This window comes from Olea europaea, unplaced genomic scaffold, assembly GCF_002742605.1.
Source record: "Olea europaea var. sylvestris unplaced genomic scaffold, O_europaea_v1 scaffold1656, whole genome shotgun sequence".
NCBI classification, from domain to species: Eukaryota; Viridiplantae; Streptophyta; class Magnoliopsida; order Lamiales; family Oleaceae; genus Olea; species Olea europaea.
The window spans coordinates 32,648-54,224 of record NW_019234221.1 but is presented as its reverse complement, the minus strand read 5'-3'; the positions used below and the strand labels follow the sequence as shown (position 1 = coordinate 54,224).

Genomic DNA, 21,577 nt, shown 5'->3' with positions numbered 1-21,577 from the left:
CTATCAGCGACCCTCAAATTAGCAACGAATTTACGGCTGCAAATATTCTGTTGGTAAAGAGTAATAGCAACGGATATCGAGATTTTAAAAATGGAAAATTTGTGCCTGAAGCCATGTCTTTTAGTATTTAAAGAGGATTGGAAAAGGCGGTTTCTCAATTTTTCTTTCTTCTCTCAGTTCTCTGGCGGGCTTCATCTCTTTTTGACTTTTCCCTTTTCCCTCACATTATTGAAGGTAGGAATACTATTTAAAATTATTATATTCAAGAAAATTATAATTAGTTAGTCACATTATTCTTAATTTTAATATCTTATACATAATAATAATAATTTTATATTTTAAATATATAATATAATAAATATACAACTGTAACAAAAAAAATTTTGTTCCCCTACAATTTTGAGGCCCTGTACGGTCGCTGAACTTACGCACCCTCAGGCCGCCTCTGGTGCCAAGATTAGATGAAAGGCGAATTCCAATAACACTTAAGGTCTGTAATATCAACGACAAGTATTATTCAAGTACAAAAAACATGGCGTTTCACTTCAGACAAGCGGAAATCACCAATTAACTGCATATTTTTCACATAATTGCTACAAGTATACCTGGTATAATCAATACCATAATTCCATGTATGTGTAATGACCATGAACCAACACTTATAACCCACAGCAGTAAAGTCCAAATGTCCACACACAATATATCCAAGAACATAAGCCAGTGGAGAGCCTATACAATGATCTGAAACACAAATCCACTTAGATAAAGGAAATGCATTCTGCATAGAAGAAAATTGAAACATTATCAGGTGCCAAACCCAAGGACGTGTAGAGTATGTTTTTGTAAGTTTAAAAAGTTTACTTATAACTGATAAGTGTGTTTTTGCACACTTATTTAGGTCACAAACATGACTTAATTATGAGCAAAATGATTGAATTATGACTTAACTTCATTACATTTGTAAATTGTAGGGAACACCGATGAACATGGTGAAATTCAGGAGAAAATGCGCGAAAAAGGACTAAAATGACGCAAAGTAAAAGTTTAGGACCAGAATGTAATTATCCAAAAGATGGTCCGAAGGACAAATCAAGGAATTGAATGAGCTAAGTACCAACTTGGTGATATTATGAGATGATGGAAATAAAAGAAACAAGCAAAAAGAACCAAAATGAATCAAACTGAAAGTTCGGGGACCAAGTTGCAAATAATTCATATATGAGATGGGAAATGGAATGATGATTCAAGAGTGTTAGAGGTAAATTAGATGAGGAAAGGAGTCAAGAGATGAAATATGGTCGAAGTATTATCAAGTGTCAACTTTCAGGCGAAAAAGCTATGCTCGTGATTTTTAGTCTCTACTTGAGATCCATTTTTGGCATAGTAAACATCAGAATTTGAGGAAGCCTATTTCAATCAAAATGTAGGTCTTTGAGTTTTCTTCCCAATTCACTTTGAATCACTTCAATCGGAGATCAGAAGAGAAAGTTATGACCAAAATACTAAAAACTGTCCGACGAAAAGAATGATATAACTATAGGGTCGCATAGTATAAACTTCTATGCGGTCGCATAGAGGTCTCCCGAGAATTTTTTCTCAAAATTTTTTTACTCTATCCGACAGCATAGAAATGTACTATGTGGTCGCATAGAACAAAATTCGGGGCCGATTCTACATTTTCTTTATACGACTAAAACTCTTTGGTAACCTAATTTCCACGCGACATAAATAGCAAAAGACCTCCAAAAAGAGGGAGAACGCATTGGAGGCAGAAAAACACTTCTTGGAGAGGATTTTGAGCGCAAGAACGAAGATTTACATGAAGAGTTTCAAGATTTTTCAAGATTTCGTAACCCGATTATGCTTTTTATCCAAAATCTGATGTATTCTTTTAAATTAACCATGTTAGGCTAGATTTTCATGTGCTAGAAGATCGATGTACCATGTAATTTGATCTTTAATTTTCTAGTTTTGCAATTTAACATTAAGACATATTTCTATTGTTTTGAATGATTTATATACAATTACTATTTCCGCAATTAAGAGCCCATAATTGTGTGAGTTTGGGTGATTTATTCTTGCATTCGAGAGAATTGGAATAAGTTCGACATAATATAATTCATCGTAGGGTCCGATAGGGGATAGAAATATACCGCTATGCCATACGTGAATCTTTAAGTGGTCATAAAATCGCATACATTTTTATATATGCACTTGTCATAGAAATATAGGTCGGTGGTATGTAAAAATAGGTTTGATACATCTCAAGAGAGAGTATTGGATAGACTTAGGAACATTGATTCGCCACAATTGAAGTGTGTTGTTACATTGTGAAACTAGGGTTTTAAAGTGACAATTGCATGGGAAATCGTGATCCTAGTGTATTTAATTTCTATTGATTACAACAAACGTGCGTTCTAAACATTTGATTTCATTCTAGAGTATTAAAAATATTGTTTTGCATGCTTAATTTAATTCAATCATAAAATTGCATAATTAGGATTTTCTTTCCAAAATTAGGGTTTTCATTTGGTTTACATTCACTTTAACAATTTAGTTTCGATTAAGGCGACGATAAGTAAAATTGAACTAATCAATCTCTGTGGGACGATATTTGGACTAATTTAATCCACTTTATTACTTGTTAACGAACCGTACACTTGCAGTAGTTTTGAATAGAAAGAAATAATTTCGTGAACAATAACTAACAAGTTAATGGAAACAAAAAGTTTTTTTAAGCTTTAACCAAACTTGCCATAATATCCAATAGTTTAAAAGTGAAATCAAACATGCCTACCCCCCGTAGGAACTGAAAAAATTATCAATGACCCAAACTAACAGACACCACTGCCACTATCCTTTCTATCCTATGGGGGAAAAATCCTTAACAGACGGCACAGGCAAACTGAAACTCACTAATCACAGTCAATTATGGATAGATAAAATAAAATTATGTGGAGAGGTCACTATTAGAGAGAGTGAAATGTGTTCACTACTTGCCGTTTACTAAATAATGTCCACTTCTTCAAATGTTTTGCCAATTCTTCCACATATACCATTTTCTTTTTAAAAATCTTACAAAGTTCAATCTCTTCGATTTGTACGAATTTCGAACTCTCTAGGAATTCTCTACAAACTAAGAAAAGCTGACAAGGGCTTCTAATCTGTTAAGGCACCCTAGACTCTTCCCAGTCAAAGTAGACAATAAATTCTATAGTATTTCACAATCAGAATATATGAATAAAAATTGATTTTCCTCTTGCTCTCAATTCTTCTCTTGATTGCACCCTTTTCTCTTCTGGTTCCTAATTGTTCATTAACAAGTTCTACGCATCTAGCATCACCTACTCTCTTTCACACTCTTCATCATCCAAAAGGATCAAATCCTACTCTCTTCAAAAGTCTTTATTATCATATCCATCTTCCACAAACTTAGACATGCTTTAGAAATTAGAAAATGAGATTGGCGTCTAACAGTGACAAGGAACCATCTGTCTCCAACGCTCCACCATCTCCTCTCAGATGTTAGATTGGTAGAAACTGTTGAGGTTGTCCCACATCGGTTATGGATGGGGCTGGTATTCAGTTTATAAATGTGAGGAAAAGTCTCACCCCTTGAGCTAACTTTTGAGGTTAGAGAGACCCAATATCACCCAACACTGGTGTCAGAGTCTAGTTAATCAATAAGTCTCTTGCCCAACAATCGTCTCCAACCCAACAGTTACAGAGATACAGATTTATGTGAGGGAGAGACGGATTTGGTTTCCTACAGGACCCGATATGTAGGGGGGACGTGTTTGGTCCCCCACGAAACCTGATGTGTGAGGGGGAGCTTGTTAAGGTTGTCTCATATCGATTATGGATAGGGTTGGTATTCAGTTTATAAGTGTGAGGAAGAGCCTCACATCTCGAGCTAGCTTTTGGGGTGAAAGATGCCCAATACCACCCAACAGAAACTTCTTTAGAACTTATTTTCAAGTTATTTTCTCTCTCTTTTTCCCTTTTCAGTTTTGATTATTTGAAATGGAATTGTAGTGTCACCTTGTTGGTGCAGTGTTGACAACGAGTGGGCAATGTGTCTGGATCTAAAAAATTGGACCTGCCAAATGGCGTGACCAACACATGTCAGTGTCCAATACGTGTTGGGCACGAACACTCAACCATGGTGGCCGGCTTATTGTTGTTTCTTACTGCTAAAACAAATTATTGTCCTGTGTCACTCTTAATAATTTGGTGTCAACCTTAGTAAAATAAGATAGATACTAGCCATTTTTTATTTTCAAGAGGTACTTTTTATCAAAATAAAGAAAAAATGGGAGGAAGAAAAAAAGAAACATACTTCACATGTAAGATATAGTCCAAACTTAGTATACTAGTTCAACAAATAAACAAGTTGTGCAAAAAACTTGTAAGAGTGCGTGAACTAACCTGCACGCCATTAAAGTTTCTAGCCTGTCACAATGAGGAGTAGGAAATTGTCTGTTCCATTCACGCCTTTGCATTTCTATGTGGCAATAACGCCCAAGCATGTGTTTGTAGTCCTTGATCACATTATTTTCAATGTCGATTTGAGCAGAGCTTCCATGTGGATAATTGTCAACAAAATCAGTTGATTTAACAAAAAAACTCCACCCCATGTTTTTCTGTCATTTTTGTAAACCCATAAGAATAGTTCCTTTGCAAAGAATACTCAGGCTCTGAGACGGAAAGATAAGCAAGCAAGATGATTATCAAAAATGGCACTAACTGAAGAAACAACAAATTAGGATCGATACCACCCAAATCCTCCCTCTGATGACCACCAGGTCCATTTGTATTTGTCTTGTAAACATGGGCATTCCTAAACACGCCATTCTGACCAAAAAAGGCCCGAAAACATCGTTAGGATCAAAATCATCAGCAAAGAAGTCATTCCCAGTTCTCCTTCTCCTTTGCCTAACGTTGTACTGCTGATTATACTCAAAATCCTCGACTAACCCTGTCTGATCATATTGCCTCCTCAAGTCATTGTCAATCAAACATTTGAACGCCTTGCTAACTTTTTTAAATGCCTCCTCTGACCCTGGTTTATCATGATGTACTTTCAGCGACAACTTCCTGTATGCTTTCCTTATATCCTCAACTAAACAACTCCTCTCTAAACCAAAAATCGAGTAATAGTCCTTCTTACTCTTAATCTGCCTAATCAATTGCATGTGCTCCTCCAAGTAATTCCTCACTCCATTTGGAATCCCATCACCACTAACTGAACCAACGTCATCTTTCATTTTATTAACATTCTTTACATCATCAGATAGCCCTGGGGACGATGATGAATCTAGATTCTCAAACGAGGCTAAAAGATCATCAACAGGTAAATTTTGATTAAGGCGGCGAGCAAGTCCGACAAATTTAAGGGCTCTTCTTTGTTGCCTGACGCAATTGCCTCCTTGGCAATACTGATACACCTTAATGCTTCATCCTTGTTAATTATGGTTTTTGAATTCTAAAAACACATCAACTTCTAAATTCTATCGACCCAGTTCAACAAAATGCCTCAATACAATGGGAGGAGTTTGTTAAAAAGCCTATTCAAACAATGTATTTGGTTAAATAACCTCATTTCAATATTTGTTGGTATAATAACCTTCAATTACAAAATACAATAAACAAATAATATCAAAAATCCAAAATGCCCTCGCCATGAAAAAGACCTAAATACCCCTTTCAATCCATTCAAATTCCTCATTTCATCTTCAAAAATCATCGACTTGCTCTCCCTATCCTTGCTGTTGTAAATTCTTGTTATTCATTACTTACTGTCCATAACTATTGAACGATAACAATACTCCAGTCGTTATCTATAGTGTAGAACGGCACTACAATCGTTATCGTCCATGTAAAGCGACAATACAACCATAAGTGTAATAGGTGTTTGAAAACAGGGCATAACAATTTCACTTGTACGGATCATGTACCACTCAACTAGAGACATGGACAATGAAAACAAAACGACACATCTGCTAGTTTTAGTGATTTATGATGTGCTGCTTTTGTAATATTGAAAAATAATGGTGGTGTTATGATGTTCGCTTCTGTCATTTTGAAATGCAAACTGTTTATAATGTTTGGAACGATTGATTTTGTCATTGTCTTGGGTCGATGAAACTATAACGACATATATACTTTTATTTTGTTATTATAAAACAACACTGATGTCGTTTTAAATATTTCACTTAAAAAAATATAGAAAAGATGTTCAAAAATTAAATATTGTTGATTTAATAGCAACTAATTTCAAAGTATATATGGTATCAATTATTCATATCGTATTTATATACGTAACGATACTTGTGCCGTTTTCATAACAGTCTCAATACTTGTACTGTTTTCTTTTTTCATGTTGATTAAGTAACGAGCACATATCTCAAATTTTGTAAATGCCACATTCACCTTACAACTTAAATAAGTTCAAATTATCGATTATCGGAGCTCAAACGAATCTTGGGTACTCATACTCATATTTATAGATAGAACGACACACGTGTCGTTTAATAGCACCTTTACCGTTATGTTAATTTCTCTATTATTTTGCTCATTTTTCATCGAAATGACATCAAGCATTGGGCTCCCAAACTTAAGAAAATTGAAAATGTTAGTTATGTGACAAATATCGGTAGATTTGACATAAATTGTATGATATCAAGTTGAAGAAATCACAAGGCATTATCTACATTCTTTAAAAAATATAATTAATGAGCATCTCTCAAATTTTGTAAATGTCATGCTCATCTTGCAACTTAAATGAGTTCAACTTATTGATTATCGAGGCTTGGATAGGCCGTGGGTACTCATACTCGTGTTTGTAGACAAAACGACACACGTGTTGTTTAACGGCACTTTTGTTGTTATGTTGATTTATTCAATATTTTGCTTCATTTTCCCAAGAACAATCTCAAACATTAAACTCCCTAACTTAAGAAGGTCGAAGATATTAGTTATGTGACAAATATTGGTAGAATTGACATAAATGTATGATATCAAGTTGGAAAAATCACAAGGTATTATCTATATTCATTGAAAAATATAATTAATGAGCATATCTATCAAATTTTGTAAACGTCATGTCTATCTTACAATTTAAATGAGTTCAACTTATCGAGGTTCGAACGGGTCGCGGATGCTCATACTCGTGTTTATAAATAAAATGGAACCGTGTTGTTTAATGACACTTTTGTCGTTATATTGATTTCTCCAGTATTTTATTTCGTTTTCACCATAACGACTTCAAGTATTGGACTCCCTAACTTAAGAAAGTCAAAAAGGTTAGTTATATGACAAATATTGATAGAATTGACATAGATTGTATGATATTGAGTCGGTGACATCACAAGTCATGATTTACATTTGTTAATAAATATAATTAATAAGCATATCTTTCAAATTTTATGAATGCCATGTCCATCTTGCCATATAAATGAGTTCAGCTTATCGATTATTAGGATTCGGATCGGTCGTGCTTGCTTATACTTTTGTTTATAAAGAGAACGTCACAAGTGTTGTTTAATGGCACTTATGCCATTCTATTGATTTCTTCAATGCGTTGCTACATTTTCATCATACCGACCACATGTATTGGATCACCTAATGTCTCTTGTGATGTTCTTATGAACAAGTTTGTATATCGTTAAAACGCCACTTGTGCAACTAAAATGAGCACATCTCTCAACTTTTAAAAACGATATGTCCATTTTGCAACTGAAATGAGTACAACTTATTAGTTATGGGGGCATGTATGGGTCGTAGCTATGTATACTCGTATTTATAGACAGAACGATTCAAGTGTCATTTAACAGCTCTTATGTTGTTTTATTGATTATTCAAATATTTTACTTCTTTTCTAACTCAACGACCTCAAACATTGAATCATCTAACTTAAGAAAGTCAAAAAGGTTGATCACGTGATAAAGAACAGTTGAATTGATATAGATTATATAATATCGAGTTGGTAAAATCACAAGTCAATGTATTGATATGTTAGAAATACAATTAATGAGTACATCTCTCAACTTTTGTAAATGACATGTTTGTCTTGCAATTGAAAGGAATTTAACTTATTGATTTTCGAGACCTAGATGGGTTATGGCTGCTTATACTGGTATTTATAGATAGAATGGCACAAGTGGCATTTTCTTTACAGGTACGGCACAAGTGCCATTCTCAAGTATAAGTTATATTTCGATAACGGCATTTGTATCGTTCTTTTAGAACTTTTTATTTCAGTAACGATACAAGTGCCGTTCTTAATGATCTTTTCATCTTCTAAATGGCACTTGTGCCATTCTCTTAGAACATTTCATCTCAATAATGGTACAAGTGTCGTTCTCAATGACCTTTTATCTTCAAGCATTGGATCCTTAAAGTACGCAAGAAAAGTAAATCACAGGACAAAGAACGGTTGAAATAATAGATTATTTGATATAAAGTTGATGAAAGCATAAGTGATTTTATTAATTTCAATAAAATAAAAGTAGTCCCTACCTTTTATTTTTTGGTATTTTGCCCATATTTCCACCTTTCTTGGCGCTGGATGACCTTTTCACCAATTTTGGACAATTTTACCCTCCATTCAGATAAAACAAAAAGAAAGGAAACAACAAATAACTAATTGCAACCACAGCCCCCAATTTTTAAAAAATTACAAATCAATCACAAATATATACAAAATTTACAACATAGGTGCCAACAACCATGGATGGTAAGAAATAGAAGGATTACACTTACTACAACTGTTTACCACATTTGGATGGCAAGAAATAGAAGGATTTTTTTATGATTTTATACTACATATTGATAGTATTGTTCGACGAATCAAAATACACGTATACAAAGTCATGTTTTCTTTGTATCCGAATATTTTGATTCATTTTGAGTCCTTAGCTATGGATCTTTAGTTTTTACTAGTTGTATTTGTTTATCCACATTTTATTTTGCTCAGAAATGCCCGATGTAGTTGTATATGTACTTGAAAGCCCGAGAAGGCCTAGTGTATTTGTATTTATATTTTTTTATCAATACATTTCACATTTACCGATTAAAAAATGAAGAAGAAGAAGAAAAAGAAGAAGAGTGGGTGAAGATGGTCCCGTTAAAAGCGTGTTTGTTCAAACATTCGACCAATCATAATGTGACGCGACAGGGAAGAATGTTACCTGTTTATGTTAAAATGTATTTTCTTCAAAAAGAGACTTTTAGAGGTCAAATATTGATCTCTCAACAAATAAATAGATCATAACTGATTTGTTTTAGCTTTATTTCTCCTCACTATTAGCTAGTTTGCCTTAATATTCTTTAATTGTGGGTTGATGAATGGAGAGGTAATTGATAAAGTTTGTGATTTAAATTTGAAACGTGTCAATCTTCGTTAAATGTTGGAGGTATTTTCCATACATTTCTAGTAGTCAACTAAGTTGGAATCTTCATCACATGATGTGTGTGGTTTGATCCTTTTCCACTGGAAGTGGTGATCAAATTCGACGTCTAACCATTTGTCCCGCACCTAGAAAGGAAGCAGCGAAAAAAAGATAAAGCTTCAATTCCTTTTGTTACTCCAACTATAAATTGCTTCTCTTCCCAAGTAGGATATTTTCCTATTCTATCGTATCAATAAAAAAGGGAAAATGATACGACCTCCTATCGTTGGATCTAACATTGACCAGCGACAATTGCGAACTTCCATGTGTCTCTACATTAACCTCTCATGTGTTGTCCATATTGCTAACCAAACATTTTTGTCCCAAGTTAATCATCGAGCCTTCATTTTTATTTCACCTTAGGCAATTTATCTATCTTCATTTATTGAAATAACTGATAATGTTGATGTGACTAAAGGAAACAATGACACAAACACTACCAAAACATTTAAAACTGTCCAATGCCATTATTTCAAAATCGTAACTATTTCCTATTACACTTTACTGTACAACATTATATGACTGAATGAAATTCTCATAAAACTGAGAGGCAATTGTACAATCATGATCAGGTGCGGACCCAGACACTTCGACTTGTGGGTTCAAAAATGAATTTGTTTTCGAACAACGTATCATGAACAAAGAGGAGAAATCGGTGGTTTACTATTCGTGTTCGGTGTTTGCACTTTGGGGAGAAATTGGTGGATTATATAATATATCTATGGACTAACTAATGAATATGGACCATGTGATATAGATATAGATTTAGGATTTGGGATTTTTGGGCATTGGACTAGGGAAATTAATTAGGTTGGTCACTTGGCTGTTGGGAGCAAGCAGCAGGAGAGAAAAAAAATTACGTTTTCAGCAGGGAAAAAAAATTCCAAAAAATTGTGAGGTCATTTGACCTCACATGACCCCATGTGGGTCCGCCCCTAATCATGATCCTCATCTGGAAAATGCTTTAAGATAAGTTATCATCATCAAAGTTAAAAAACTGTCTCCTCCGTAGAGATTCTATCACGTTGGCAGACTGATCTCCTCCTTGTCCAGCTGCTTCCCTCGTGCAGGACTTGAGAATCAGCACCCCCATCGCACTGAGAGGAGGTGTTGATGCACCCTTATTTACTTCCCATAGCATAGTCAGTGCTGTGGCCGCTGCTAGTGCATCTGCGATCGCTGAAGCCACTTTTGCATCCCTCTTAAGCTTTTTTGGGCAATTTACTTTTGAGGGCACTTGAATTTGCCACCTTAGTATTAGCTGGAGAATTATATCCTCTTGATCTTTACGTTGAGGCAACAGCATTAGCTGCAGTCGATCTCGCTTTCATTGACTCATATTTTTGCATGTTGTAACGAGTTCTTTCTAAAGCTGTCGATCAGCAACTAGTAGATCATCAATCTCATTCTTGTAGTCCTTGAGAAGAATCCTTAGGCATTCCATGAGGGAACCAATAAGAGGGCTATTTTTTGCTTTGGAGTAACTTTTTCAACTCAATGAAGATGGGGATGGTATTTTGGATGAGGCTTTTTTTTTACAACTTGAGTTAAGGCTTTTCCTTTAGCAAGTGCTGCTCCATTGTCTCAACCCTCTTCTTATACGTCTGCTGCCTACGATGAAAATACTTGGTTGGATTGAATTTTGATCTCTTTGCTAGAAAGAATGATGAATGCGGCATATTAGTGCAAGTTTACATTAAAGATTAATGCTAAAATCTTAGGAAAAACTAAAAGTAAAGCACAGAAAATGAAGAACACGTTCAGCTAACTTACAAATGTTTGAGTAAATAAGCTTGTTTTTGGTGAAAGTTGGAAATAAGTTACTAATTCGATGTAAGTCAAGAATTACTTTACATGTTCAAGTAATCCAAGCCTACCCATACTATACGCCATGGTGGATAATCATAGTTCCTAGAGGTACAGTAAAAAAAGGGGATAATTGCCTAGAATAAACCCCGGCACCACAAAATTGTTGGACATAAAGGGATTGTAATGAATGAGATTAGTGAGACAATATGAAGTAATAAAGATCACAATAAGAAACAAGATTAAAAGTAAAGAAGAACGAAGATAGTTAATTGCAGAGGAACGATGTATATATTAACTGACAATATGAAGAGAAATTACAGACACAACAATAATGCTTAAACAAAACTGGTAAAGGAGTTTTGTATTTATAGGCCATGTTCCGAACCCTAAAAGAGTCCTAAAAAGTAAGAAAACCTATTAAAATTAGATTACAATTATGTATAGAACTTCGACCAAGAGAGGATTTCCATTCCTTGTCCAACTTGGATATAATCTTTTTCAAGTAAAAATCAAATACGCAATCTCACAAAACTCTTAACTATATTTGAGTCACAAAGCCTAACAATCTCCACCTTGACTTAAATTTCGATACAATGAGCAGGGCTCCACAAAATTTCTCCACCTGAGAAATAAACCCTTTTATATCAAAATGAAATGGCCAATCTCCTCAATGCAGTAACCAAAACTCTCCATATAAACCATCATCCTCTGCACGGCGTCCATAAGTGACACCTGAACCCTACTCCCGAGTTTCCAAAATTCCACCAAGGAATTAATGTTTACCAAACAAGGTCGAAGCACATTCTGCAGCAGAAACCATACAAAATGCCTTAACAGAAGGCCTCTTACTAAAACTGTCGTCTTCAACGTCTCCAAAAGCATTACAGACATAAGTGACACCACGGTTCCTACGCTCAATGGATCCAACCCTAGCAACTAAACACAGTGCAACCGTTGAAATTTGTGGCAAAGCAGAATCATCAACGCTCCCTCGAGCAATGTTTTGAACCGACCCAGAGCCCTGTTACAAGAGGTACTGTACCAAATTGAATATCCACCATGGTACTGAACTTGTCTAAATGTCTCTTAATTGGTTCTGCTCTCCCCTGAAAGATAAACAACTGAGACCTCCATCCCTCTAGTATAACCCGGACACCCTTTCGAATTTTCAAGACTCCACCTTCACCAGAGAATTTATACCCTTTTGCATCCAGAGTACTAAGCGAGATGAAATTCCTTTTTAGGTCTGGAACATGTCGAACTTGATCAACTATTCTGACTGTCTCATCCCGTAGCCTAAATCTGACTCAATCGATCCCAACAATACGGCAAGACTGGTTGTTTCCCATTAAAACTCCACCTTGCTGAGCAACCTCATATGTTTGAAAGAAATTCCGATTAGAACACGTATGATTTGAACATGTCGAATCGAGAATCCACTCTTCGTTAGGCCTAGATTCCACGTCAGATACCACGATTAACATCACATCTCCACCGTCTGAAAAATCCTCAACTACATTTGTTTTGTTTGAAGTCAAAGGTCGCGCTCCACGATTTGCAACTAAATCACCTTTAGCCTGAAGCAAAACAAATTGTTGTTATTCTTCGATCTGCCCTTTTATCAACTACCATGAGATACAATAGCTTCCTCATCCCTTGATATAGCTCCAATCAAATGCTCCAACCTCTTCTTTGAGTACAAAGCATCATAGACGTCATCTGTAGTCAAAGTATCCCGACTATACAAAATGGTGTCCAGAAACGATGCATAAAAGCCAAACAGCGAGCACAATAGGATCAAAGCCAGATCCTCTTCATTGTACTTAACATCCAATGTCTCCAGATTTGCAACTATTTCCCTGAACACGGCAATATGGTCCTTTAGTGACCCTCCTTCCATCATGCGATGGGAATATAGCTTCTACTTTAGAGCCAGTTTGCTCGTGAGACTTTTAGTCATGCATAACTGCTCCAGTTTCAACCACAAACCAGCCGCTGTTTTCTCCTTCAAGACATCCTACAGAATGTAGTTGGATAAATGAAGATGGATCTGTGATAAAAATTTTCGATCTCTCCGTTGTTTCTCTTCCGTTGTCCAATCAGCTGGCATTTTCTCAAAATCCAGAAGGGCATCATCCAAATCTAACTGTGCCAGAATGTCCCTCATCTTTACTTGCTACAAAGAAACCCTTGTATTGTGATCCACTAGCGAGATTTCATACTTCATGGCAGTCATATTTGAAAAAACTCAGCTAATCCACTGAAGAAGAATCAAGTTGTGATACCACTTGTTCGACCTGGAGGGATTGTAATGAATGAGATAATGACACAATATGAAGTAATAAAGATCACAATAAGAAACAAGATTAAAAGAAAAGAAGAACAAAGAGAGTTAATTGCAGAAAAATGATGTATATTAATTGATAATATGGAGAGAAATTACATACACAGTATTAATTCTTAAACGAAACTAACAAAGGAACTTGTAGTTAATCACTCTTTTCAAGCTCTTGGAAATCATTATCCATTAATTTAGTTTATAAGAATCAACTACAATAATGGGTTGCAACTGTTATTTTGACTTGAGGATAAAAAGAGCACACTTTATGAACAAATTCAGATTGAAAAGCAAAAAATTGCTAGAAATGTTGCAAAACTTCAAATGTAATGAGAACTTGAAATGTGCAAGAAAAAAAGATTCTGCCCATATTTGGTTTTTGCTAAACCTCAATGGAGTAATCACAATACATTACCTTCATAAACTCACTTTTACATTTGCATTAACTAGCAAAATTTGGGTCTCAGAAAGTTGTTATGATGTAAAAATCATGAAGTCTGAGATGAACCCATACTTGCCCAAACAAGGGAAGATATCGCTTTGCAAGGTCCCCATCAGCAAGGCAGATCTTGCCTATGGTTAGTCAGGCTTGAATGTACAAGGAAGCGGTAATCTGCTATAAAGGAAGTAAAGCCCCAGGTTATCCATTAGATTTTCTGTCAGAACTACCAGAAGTGATAATGGCGTATAATACTGGAACAATAGCTTTTAAATCGGCTGAAGGACAACAATAATTAATGAGCCAATGGTATATAGAGCGGTAATGGCCCGTGATTCTAATGTGAATACAGATGCAACTGTTTGATAAGTGCATTTTGTGCACTTATTATTGCTACATTATTTAATTTTTATGTCATCAAATTATTAATTTTTAATTAACTTGGGCTAATTTTCTTTTGTTTTTAGTGATGACCTCGTTTGAAGCAATTGAAAAGGAAGAATGATGTAATTGAATGAAACTGGCAATTTTAGAGCTCAACATCCGTGCTTTAAAAATTGAAAAGGACATGGGCTGCATAATTAAATAGAAATTGAAGGACTAGGTTGGGGCAATCATTACACGCAGTGAGGTTCAACTTCCAGAAATCAGAGTTGAAAGATGGGTAAAAGTAAATGAAAAAGTACCTTCCATAGATGAGGAGCAAGTGGATAAATCTGAGCAGCTAGATAAAATAGTTCCATATCAAGAGTCAAAAAATCTACAGGTTAAGGCAACCGTTCCTGTCAAATGTTATGGGCCTCCTGTCCCGTTTCCACAGAGATTACAAAAGAGGAAGTTGGAAGAACAATTTGCAAAGTTCTTGGATATCTTTAGGAAGCTTCATGTCAATATACTATTGATTGAAGCTTTATCTCAAATACCAAACTATGCATAATTTTTGAAGGAGATCCTATCGAAAAAGAGAAGGCTTATAGATTTTGAGATCATCAAGTTAAATGAGGAGTGTAGTGCCATCTTGCAGAGCAAATTACCTCCTAAGCTACAGGATCCAGAGAGTCTCAAAATACCTTGCTCAATAGGGAATTATTTGAATTTTAATTGTTTATGCAACTCAAGAGCAAGTATGAACTTAATGTCTTTCTCTATATACAGAAAATCAGGATTGGAAGAGTTAAAGGACACATCCATCTCCCTTCAATTGACAAACAGATCAATTAAATACCCACGAGGAGTGGTTGAGAACGTGCTCATTAAAGTGAGAAATTTCATATTTCCCATTGATTTTGTTGTCCTAGATATAGAGGAGCCATGGGATGCAGCGTTACTTATCTTGGGCAAATCCTTTCTATCAACAAGCCGAATTGTCATGGACTTTGAAAGTGGCAAATTGACATTGAGAGTGGAAGATAAGCAAGAGAAGTTCAAGATCTACAACACTATCGAGAATCCATTACATGAAGAGATCAGTAAAAAGACTAAGGAAGAGTGCAAGTATATTACTACAAAGGTGCAACAAGACTCGAGAGAAATGGGGCCTAAACATCTAGTTAGCATTGGACGAGAGAAGAATGGAGGGTTCAAGGTTTGGAGGGCAAAACGATGATGCAAAGCTGAAAATTGTAAAGAGTGCAAAAGCTCAAAACACCTATTTAAGCCACCGTAATCAATTCATCCGTATAGTCTAGCTGAAGATTATAAATTAAGCGCTTATTAGGAGGCAACCAAATCTTTTAACCCTTTTATTTATTTTGCTTTCTGCATTGCAAAACATATAGATTTGTTTTGATTATTAGGTTGCATTGGATTTATGCATGTTTTAATTTATAGAGTATCATCACCATCCTCAATACTCCTCTTATGCCATTGAATTTATTGTTGGTATTTTCATTGTTTGGACTAAGTAACACATATTCTAGGTTATTTGATTTTTAATGTTTGACTTGAATTGCTATATGCAGGAACATGATATCGCGGAACAATCAAATCAACATAAACTAAGAGAAAAGCATAATGAAAAATTTGCCTAGTCGTCACACATAGGGCCTCATACATTCCACAAAAAAAATTGGGGAGTACCTTCTTCCTTTTCTTTCCTACCCCATTATGTGCTTATTTATACTTTATGATATTGAGGACAATGTCAATTTTAAGTTTGGGTTTTTTTTTTTTTTTTTTTGGGGTTTTTGTGGTTTTGCTTTAGTTATAAAAAAAAAAGGAAAGAAAAAATTTAAAATTAAAAAAAAAAAACCTCTTTTATTCAGTTGTGTGCTTGTGTAGGTTAAATAGTCTAGGCCTACAATGATGATTAAATTGGGGATTTAGTGTTAATTTATGAACTATGGATATGTTGCATGCTAGACTGATTGAAACCTAACCTTGCAAAACTTAATATTATATGCGCACTATAAGTGAGTTTGACATTGTGATGAAATGAGTTGTTTCATGCTCTTTATAGATTGATTTAGTTGGACATAGATGCTTTACTCAAACCACACTAAACTAATTATCCTTAAAACAATTTAGCATGGTTTTGGGTGATTTTACTATTGTAGGAAGATACGAATGTGACCAAAGATTCCTTGTGTGAAAAAGAAAAAAAAAATTGTGTACATTGTCTGAGACAAACGGGATAAAATTAGGTGAAAGTCTTTAGTTGGACGTCAATTTTCTTGAATAGGTGTGTGATAAGGGGCATTGCACAAATCAAGGTATATATTTTAAAATTAAAACTTCTCTTTGAAACATTCATGACTCGTGCAATTAAACCTGCAAGGGTATCTTAAAACCTGATGCCCTAAAGTCATATGACTTGAGAGTCATTGGCCTAAAACTCGCTACAATGGTCATTTCAAAAGCAATCAGAAATGAAGTTGCCATTGAAATGAAAAAGAAAAAATAAATAATTGTTCTCTTCGAAACCTTTTTTTACTCGGGTTATTAAGTCTATAAGGGTGTTTAAAAATCAGGTGCCCTAAAGTCGTCTGACTTGGGAGTCATCGGCCTAAAGTCTGCTACATGGGTCATCTAGAAAGTTTAAAGGGGAGTTCAAAAAAAATAAATAATGCATTAAATGCCTTGTTAAGTCCTAATACTTGTTGGAGGGAATTTGACTTTCGATGAAGGATAATTAGCCTAACTGAGTTTTAGCTGTCGAAGCAATCAAATAATTGAAGAATCCTTGCTCATTGATGTGTTGACTTACAATTAGTAACATCTACCTAAATTGGAGAGGGTGATGATAGTAATAAAAAATTCAACCTTAGATTACATGCTGGGAAAAGAGTGAAAAAAGAAAAAGTTTGGGGGAGTGTAAATCTTACGCGAGATGAAAGGATAAATTCGACCATAGACGCTCGAGAATTGGAACAACTTATGAAGTCATTACTGTCTAATTAACTCTTCACACACACACACACATCAGTTTTGCATTGAAAAAATGGATATTGGTTTGGTATCGTGAGTTTGAAGCTGTTTGTAAATTTAATACCGTGATCTCAAATCCTTAGATAAAAAGCTATACTTATTTAACCAATTATTTTTGTATGCTTGTGTGTTTGTTGTTATTTAGGTTATAATTTTGTTTGAGGACAAACAAATATTTAAGTTTGAGGGTATTTGATAAGTGCATTTTGTGCACTTATTATTGCTACATTATTTAATTTTTATGTCGTCAAATTATTAATTTCTAATTAACTTTGGTCTAATTTTCTTTTGTTTTTAGTGATGAGCTCGTTTGAAGCAATTGGAAAGGAAGAATGATGTAATTGAATGAAACTGGCAATTTTAGAACTCAGCTTCCGTGCTTTAAAAATTGAAAAGGACATGGGCTGCATAATTAAATAGAAATTGAAGGACTAAATTGCATATTTGGAAAAAATGAGGCCTTGGAAAGGATTATTATAAAATATTGGGCTTTGAAATTGGATTTGCAATGGAAGTGATTTATAATTGGACTCCCAATTGGCACAATAAAAGGTAGGTGGGCTGGATTCTCGTTCCATAGCAAAAAGGGCTGCATGGTGTGGTGTATGTATATATACATTACACAAACAAAAAGGCAATTGGCGGGGGAGAAAAACAGAGAAAAACGGCGACTTCTTGGCACAGAAACAATAAGGGGCTGTAATATTATATATTTATACATTGTGCGGTGACGTGAAGGATTATTCGGCACGGAAGAAGATATATACACATACGCCTACAGATTCATAAGGGTTGTTGCCGGCTGATTTCATTACAAAATTATACACAATTTGACAGCAAACGTTATATACATATACACACACATTGGAGACAGTTTGCTGGAGAAAAGAGGCAGTAATTGAGGTGATAAAGGGCGGCTGAATTTGATTAAAAAAGGGGTTGGAATTTGAACAAGTTAAAGCATTAAAGTTGCTGCGAGGATTATAAAATCACGCATTAGCAGCCACTTTGGGGACTGATTATTGTACACGTATATAGGCGGCTGGAATTGATTTTATATACATAGATTATTCCTGGAGTTGATATATACACACATACACGCACAGCAAAGGCCAGATTTGGAGATTGAATTGGAGGCTGTTTTTGGAGGGTTGCTTTGGCTGAAATATAACACATTGGCAGCAACTTTTTGGGGAGAAAAAGATACAAAAAGGAGGCAGCCCATTGGAATAAAAAGAGAGAGATGAGATTTACTTTGGAAATTATTCACGTTCCGTCAGTTATTCGGTAATGTCGTTCAAACTTTATTTGTTTAATTCAAACATCATGCGTGGCTAATTTTTTATATTGTTAGGATGTGATGAACTCTTGTTACGAATTTTTGGGTTGAATATTTAAATTGACGTTCAATTTGTTTGAATTCTTGGATATTTATTATGGTTTAATTTGCTTTTCAACTACTTGGCCATTAATTGAATTGTTTGTGAATTTTATTATCATCGAGAGAGGTAATAAGATTGTTAGCACATATTAATAAATATTGTGAGCTTCAATAAAGGATAGAAATATACCTTTATGCTTCACATGGTTGTTAAAGATGTTCTAACTCATTTAATGCATTTATCATGTTCGCATCTTCCATCGAGAGATAAGAATGTTACATTAGGGGAATAGATTTGATAACTATCGAGAGAAGTTTTCAATTAAAATATGAACATTGACTAACAAGCACGATTTCAAATTGTCAATTTAAATTTTGAACTAAAAATTGAGTAACAGGGGGATTCCACATCTTAGCAATACTTCTTGCAAAATTTGATAAACTTTTACCTTGCTTGCTATTTAGTTGATAGATTTAATAGTGTTAGTTACAACTTGATTTTGCTATTTGATTAAGGGTATTGTTAATTTTAACTGGATCAAACACATAGTCCACGTGGGTTCGCCACTCTACACACTATTATATTACTTATTTACGATTCCGTCCACTTGTGGGTAATCAATCGATCATGTTCTTGTTCCTTTCTCACTTGCACGAGTCTGTGGAGTTAGGAAAGCAATGTCTTCATTTGCATTAGTGATTTTTGATAGGTAGGTGTCTAAATTTTTGGAGGCTTTAGAGAGAAGCTGGTGAGACCATTTCATTACAAGAGATTCAGCTTCCTTGGAATGCAAAGCCTTCCGTTTGCACAGTGTTTTGAGTGCCTTTACATAAGCTTCAACCTGCCACAAGTACACCATCTTATTCTCATTCACCAAGTACCTAATAATTGCAACTTTCGAGTAGTGTTTTCTACAATGCGACAGACACCTGTCGCAGTCCTATGAGTTCCCATGCTGTTATATAATGCTATTTAACAATGCAGTCCTGTGAAAAATCACATGCTAAAAGTTTCCTTTCCCTAACAAAGTTGAGCTAAATCTGCTATATCGGTAATCCAAAACTATTAACACACATCGCCCTATTAAAGGAGAAAACCTTTTGTGCAATTGTCTATTGCTAGTAGTGCAAAGATAGATCATCTTCTCACAAAAATTTTAGTAATTGAAATATCAGATATCACTTAGAGCGAAAAATTCAGGACATCAAAAATTGAATTGTTCAATACTTACTGAAAAATGTGATAAAGAATAGTATGGTCATAAATAATACTGCTGCACAAAGTAGTTCCCCAGTTCACGTAACAAAGAAATTCAAGGAAATTGAACAGAAGCATTAGATATATTTTTGTTGAACTGTACATATAGAAAGTTATGTTGAGAAATATATGAAAAATATCTTTTTACAGCAGATGATCATTTTCTCGAGTACTTTGGTTATCTCAATTTAAAGACTTCAGACAAGCATTCTGCAAACTGTTTTCACATACAATTCACCTTAGTGAAGCTACACCAGTAGCAAGAGTGACACACAACAAAAAGATTAGTCACAGCAACAACAATAAAATTGACAGATATATACCTCGGTTGAGTGCATGTTGAACTCCTGAAGTTGTTTGAGAAAGTCATGCGCTAGGTCTGCTGCAGGTTCAGGAGGCAGTTCGACAGAAACGTTAGAGATTGTTTGCAAGAGAAAGACGCGATCTCCTGCCCAAGCACGAGAATTGGATTCTATGTCCACCATCCCTTCATTCACATCTTGCTCAAGTGGGCTTTTGAGTTCATGAACGGGTTTACACTTGTCCAGGAGCTGCCAATGATGATAGAGGAACTCCCAGTCCACTGCTTTTGGTAGGAATGCTGACACTTCCAATAAACGCCAGGAGGTGCCGTCCACTTCTCTATCTTCTTGGAGTGGTTCAACCAGAGAAATTCTTATGTCTTTATGATATATTGAAGAGCAATAGCAGTATTTGGCCGGAGTCTTCTCTTTTTGCCCAGGCTTGTGCAAATTTTCTTCGACCAAGGAGCCACCTCTCCATCACAAATCTCTTTCAATAGTCCTAGAACTCCCTCAGGATATAACAGCTCAACTTTCATATCCAAGCTACTTTTCTTATCAATAAAATCATGAAAAAGGGATTCATTGTGTGATGAACTTGTGGATCCAGCATTTGACACCCAATCAAGAACAAGATCTAAAAGTAGGTCCTCACATTCTTCTTGGATGCTAGTTTCATTATCAATTATCAAACGCGGAACAGAATGTAGCCACTTCTTGGTCACAGTACTAGTCAAGTGTATCCTGAACACCTACGAGTTCGAAGAAATACTCGAGAAATATCCGTGGAAGCATGGCAATTTTCTTTTCCACAGAGAAGAATAAACAAATGGAAAATTGATGAGGAATTAGCAGTTAAGCACGCCAATATAAGAAGAAAGGTGGCAATTTAACAGCAGATACCATGAAAAGCAAGTAAATGAGAAAAAAGAAAAAATAATTTGTTCTACGGATTGACATAATATGCTTCAACAAACACACTCACTCAAGCAGGCACGCACGCACGCACGCAAGCTAATGCACTTTTTTTTTTTATCAAGAATTAATTACACGGTTTAACTCCAAAATCCAACTAAAATGGGGAACAATAGATACGTTAGATAGGTTACTTTACCTCAGATAGAGCAGGGATTGCTGCTTTCCTAATGCTAAAAGGGGATCCAAACAGGCTA

The 21,577-nt window shown here is 35.2% G+C and overlaps 1 pseudogene; it reads right to left on the bottom strand.

Moving 5' to 3' along the window:
* Nucleotides 1-517: 517 nt before the first annotated feature.
* On the bottom strand, nucleotides 518-10,758 carry LOC111377423 (annotated as a pseudogene).
* Between the last annotated feature and the right edge of the window lie 10,819 nt (nucleotides 10,759-21,577).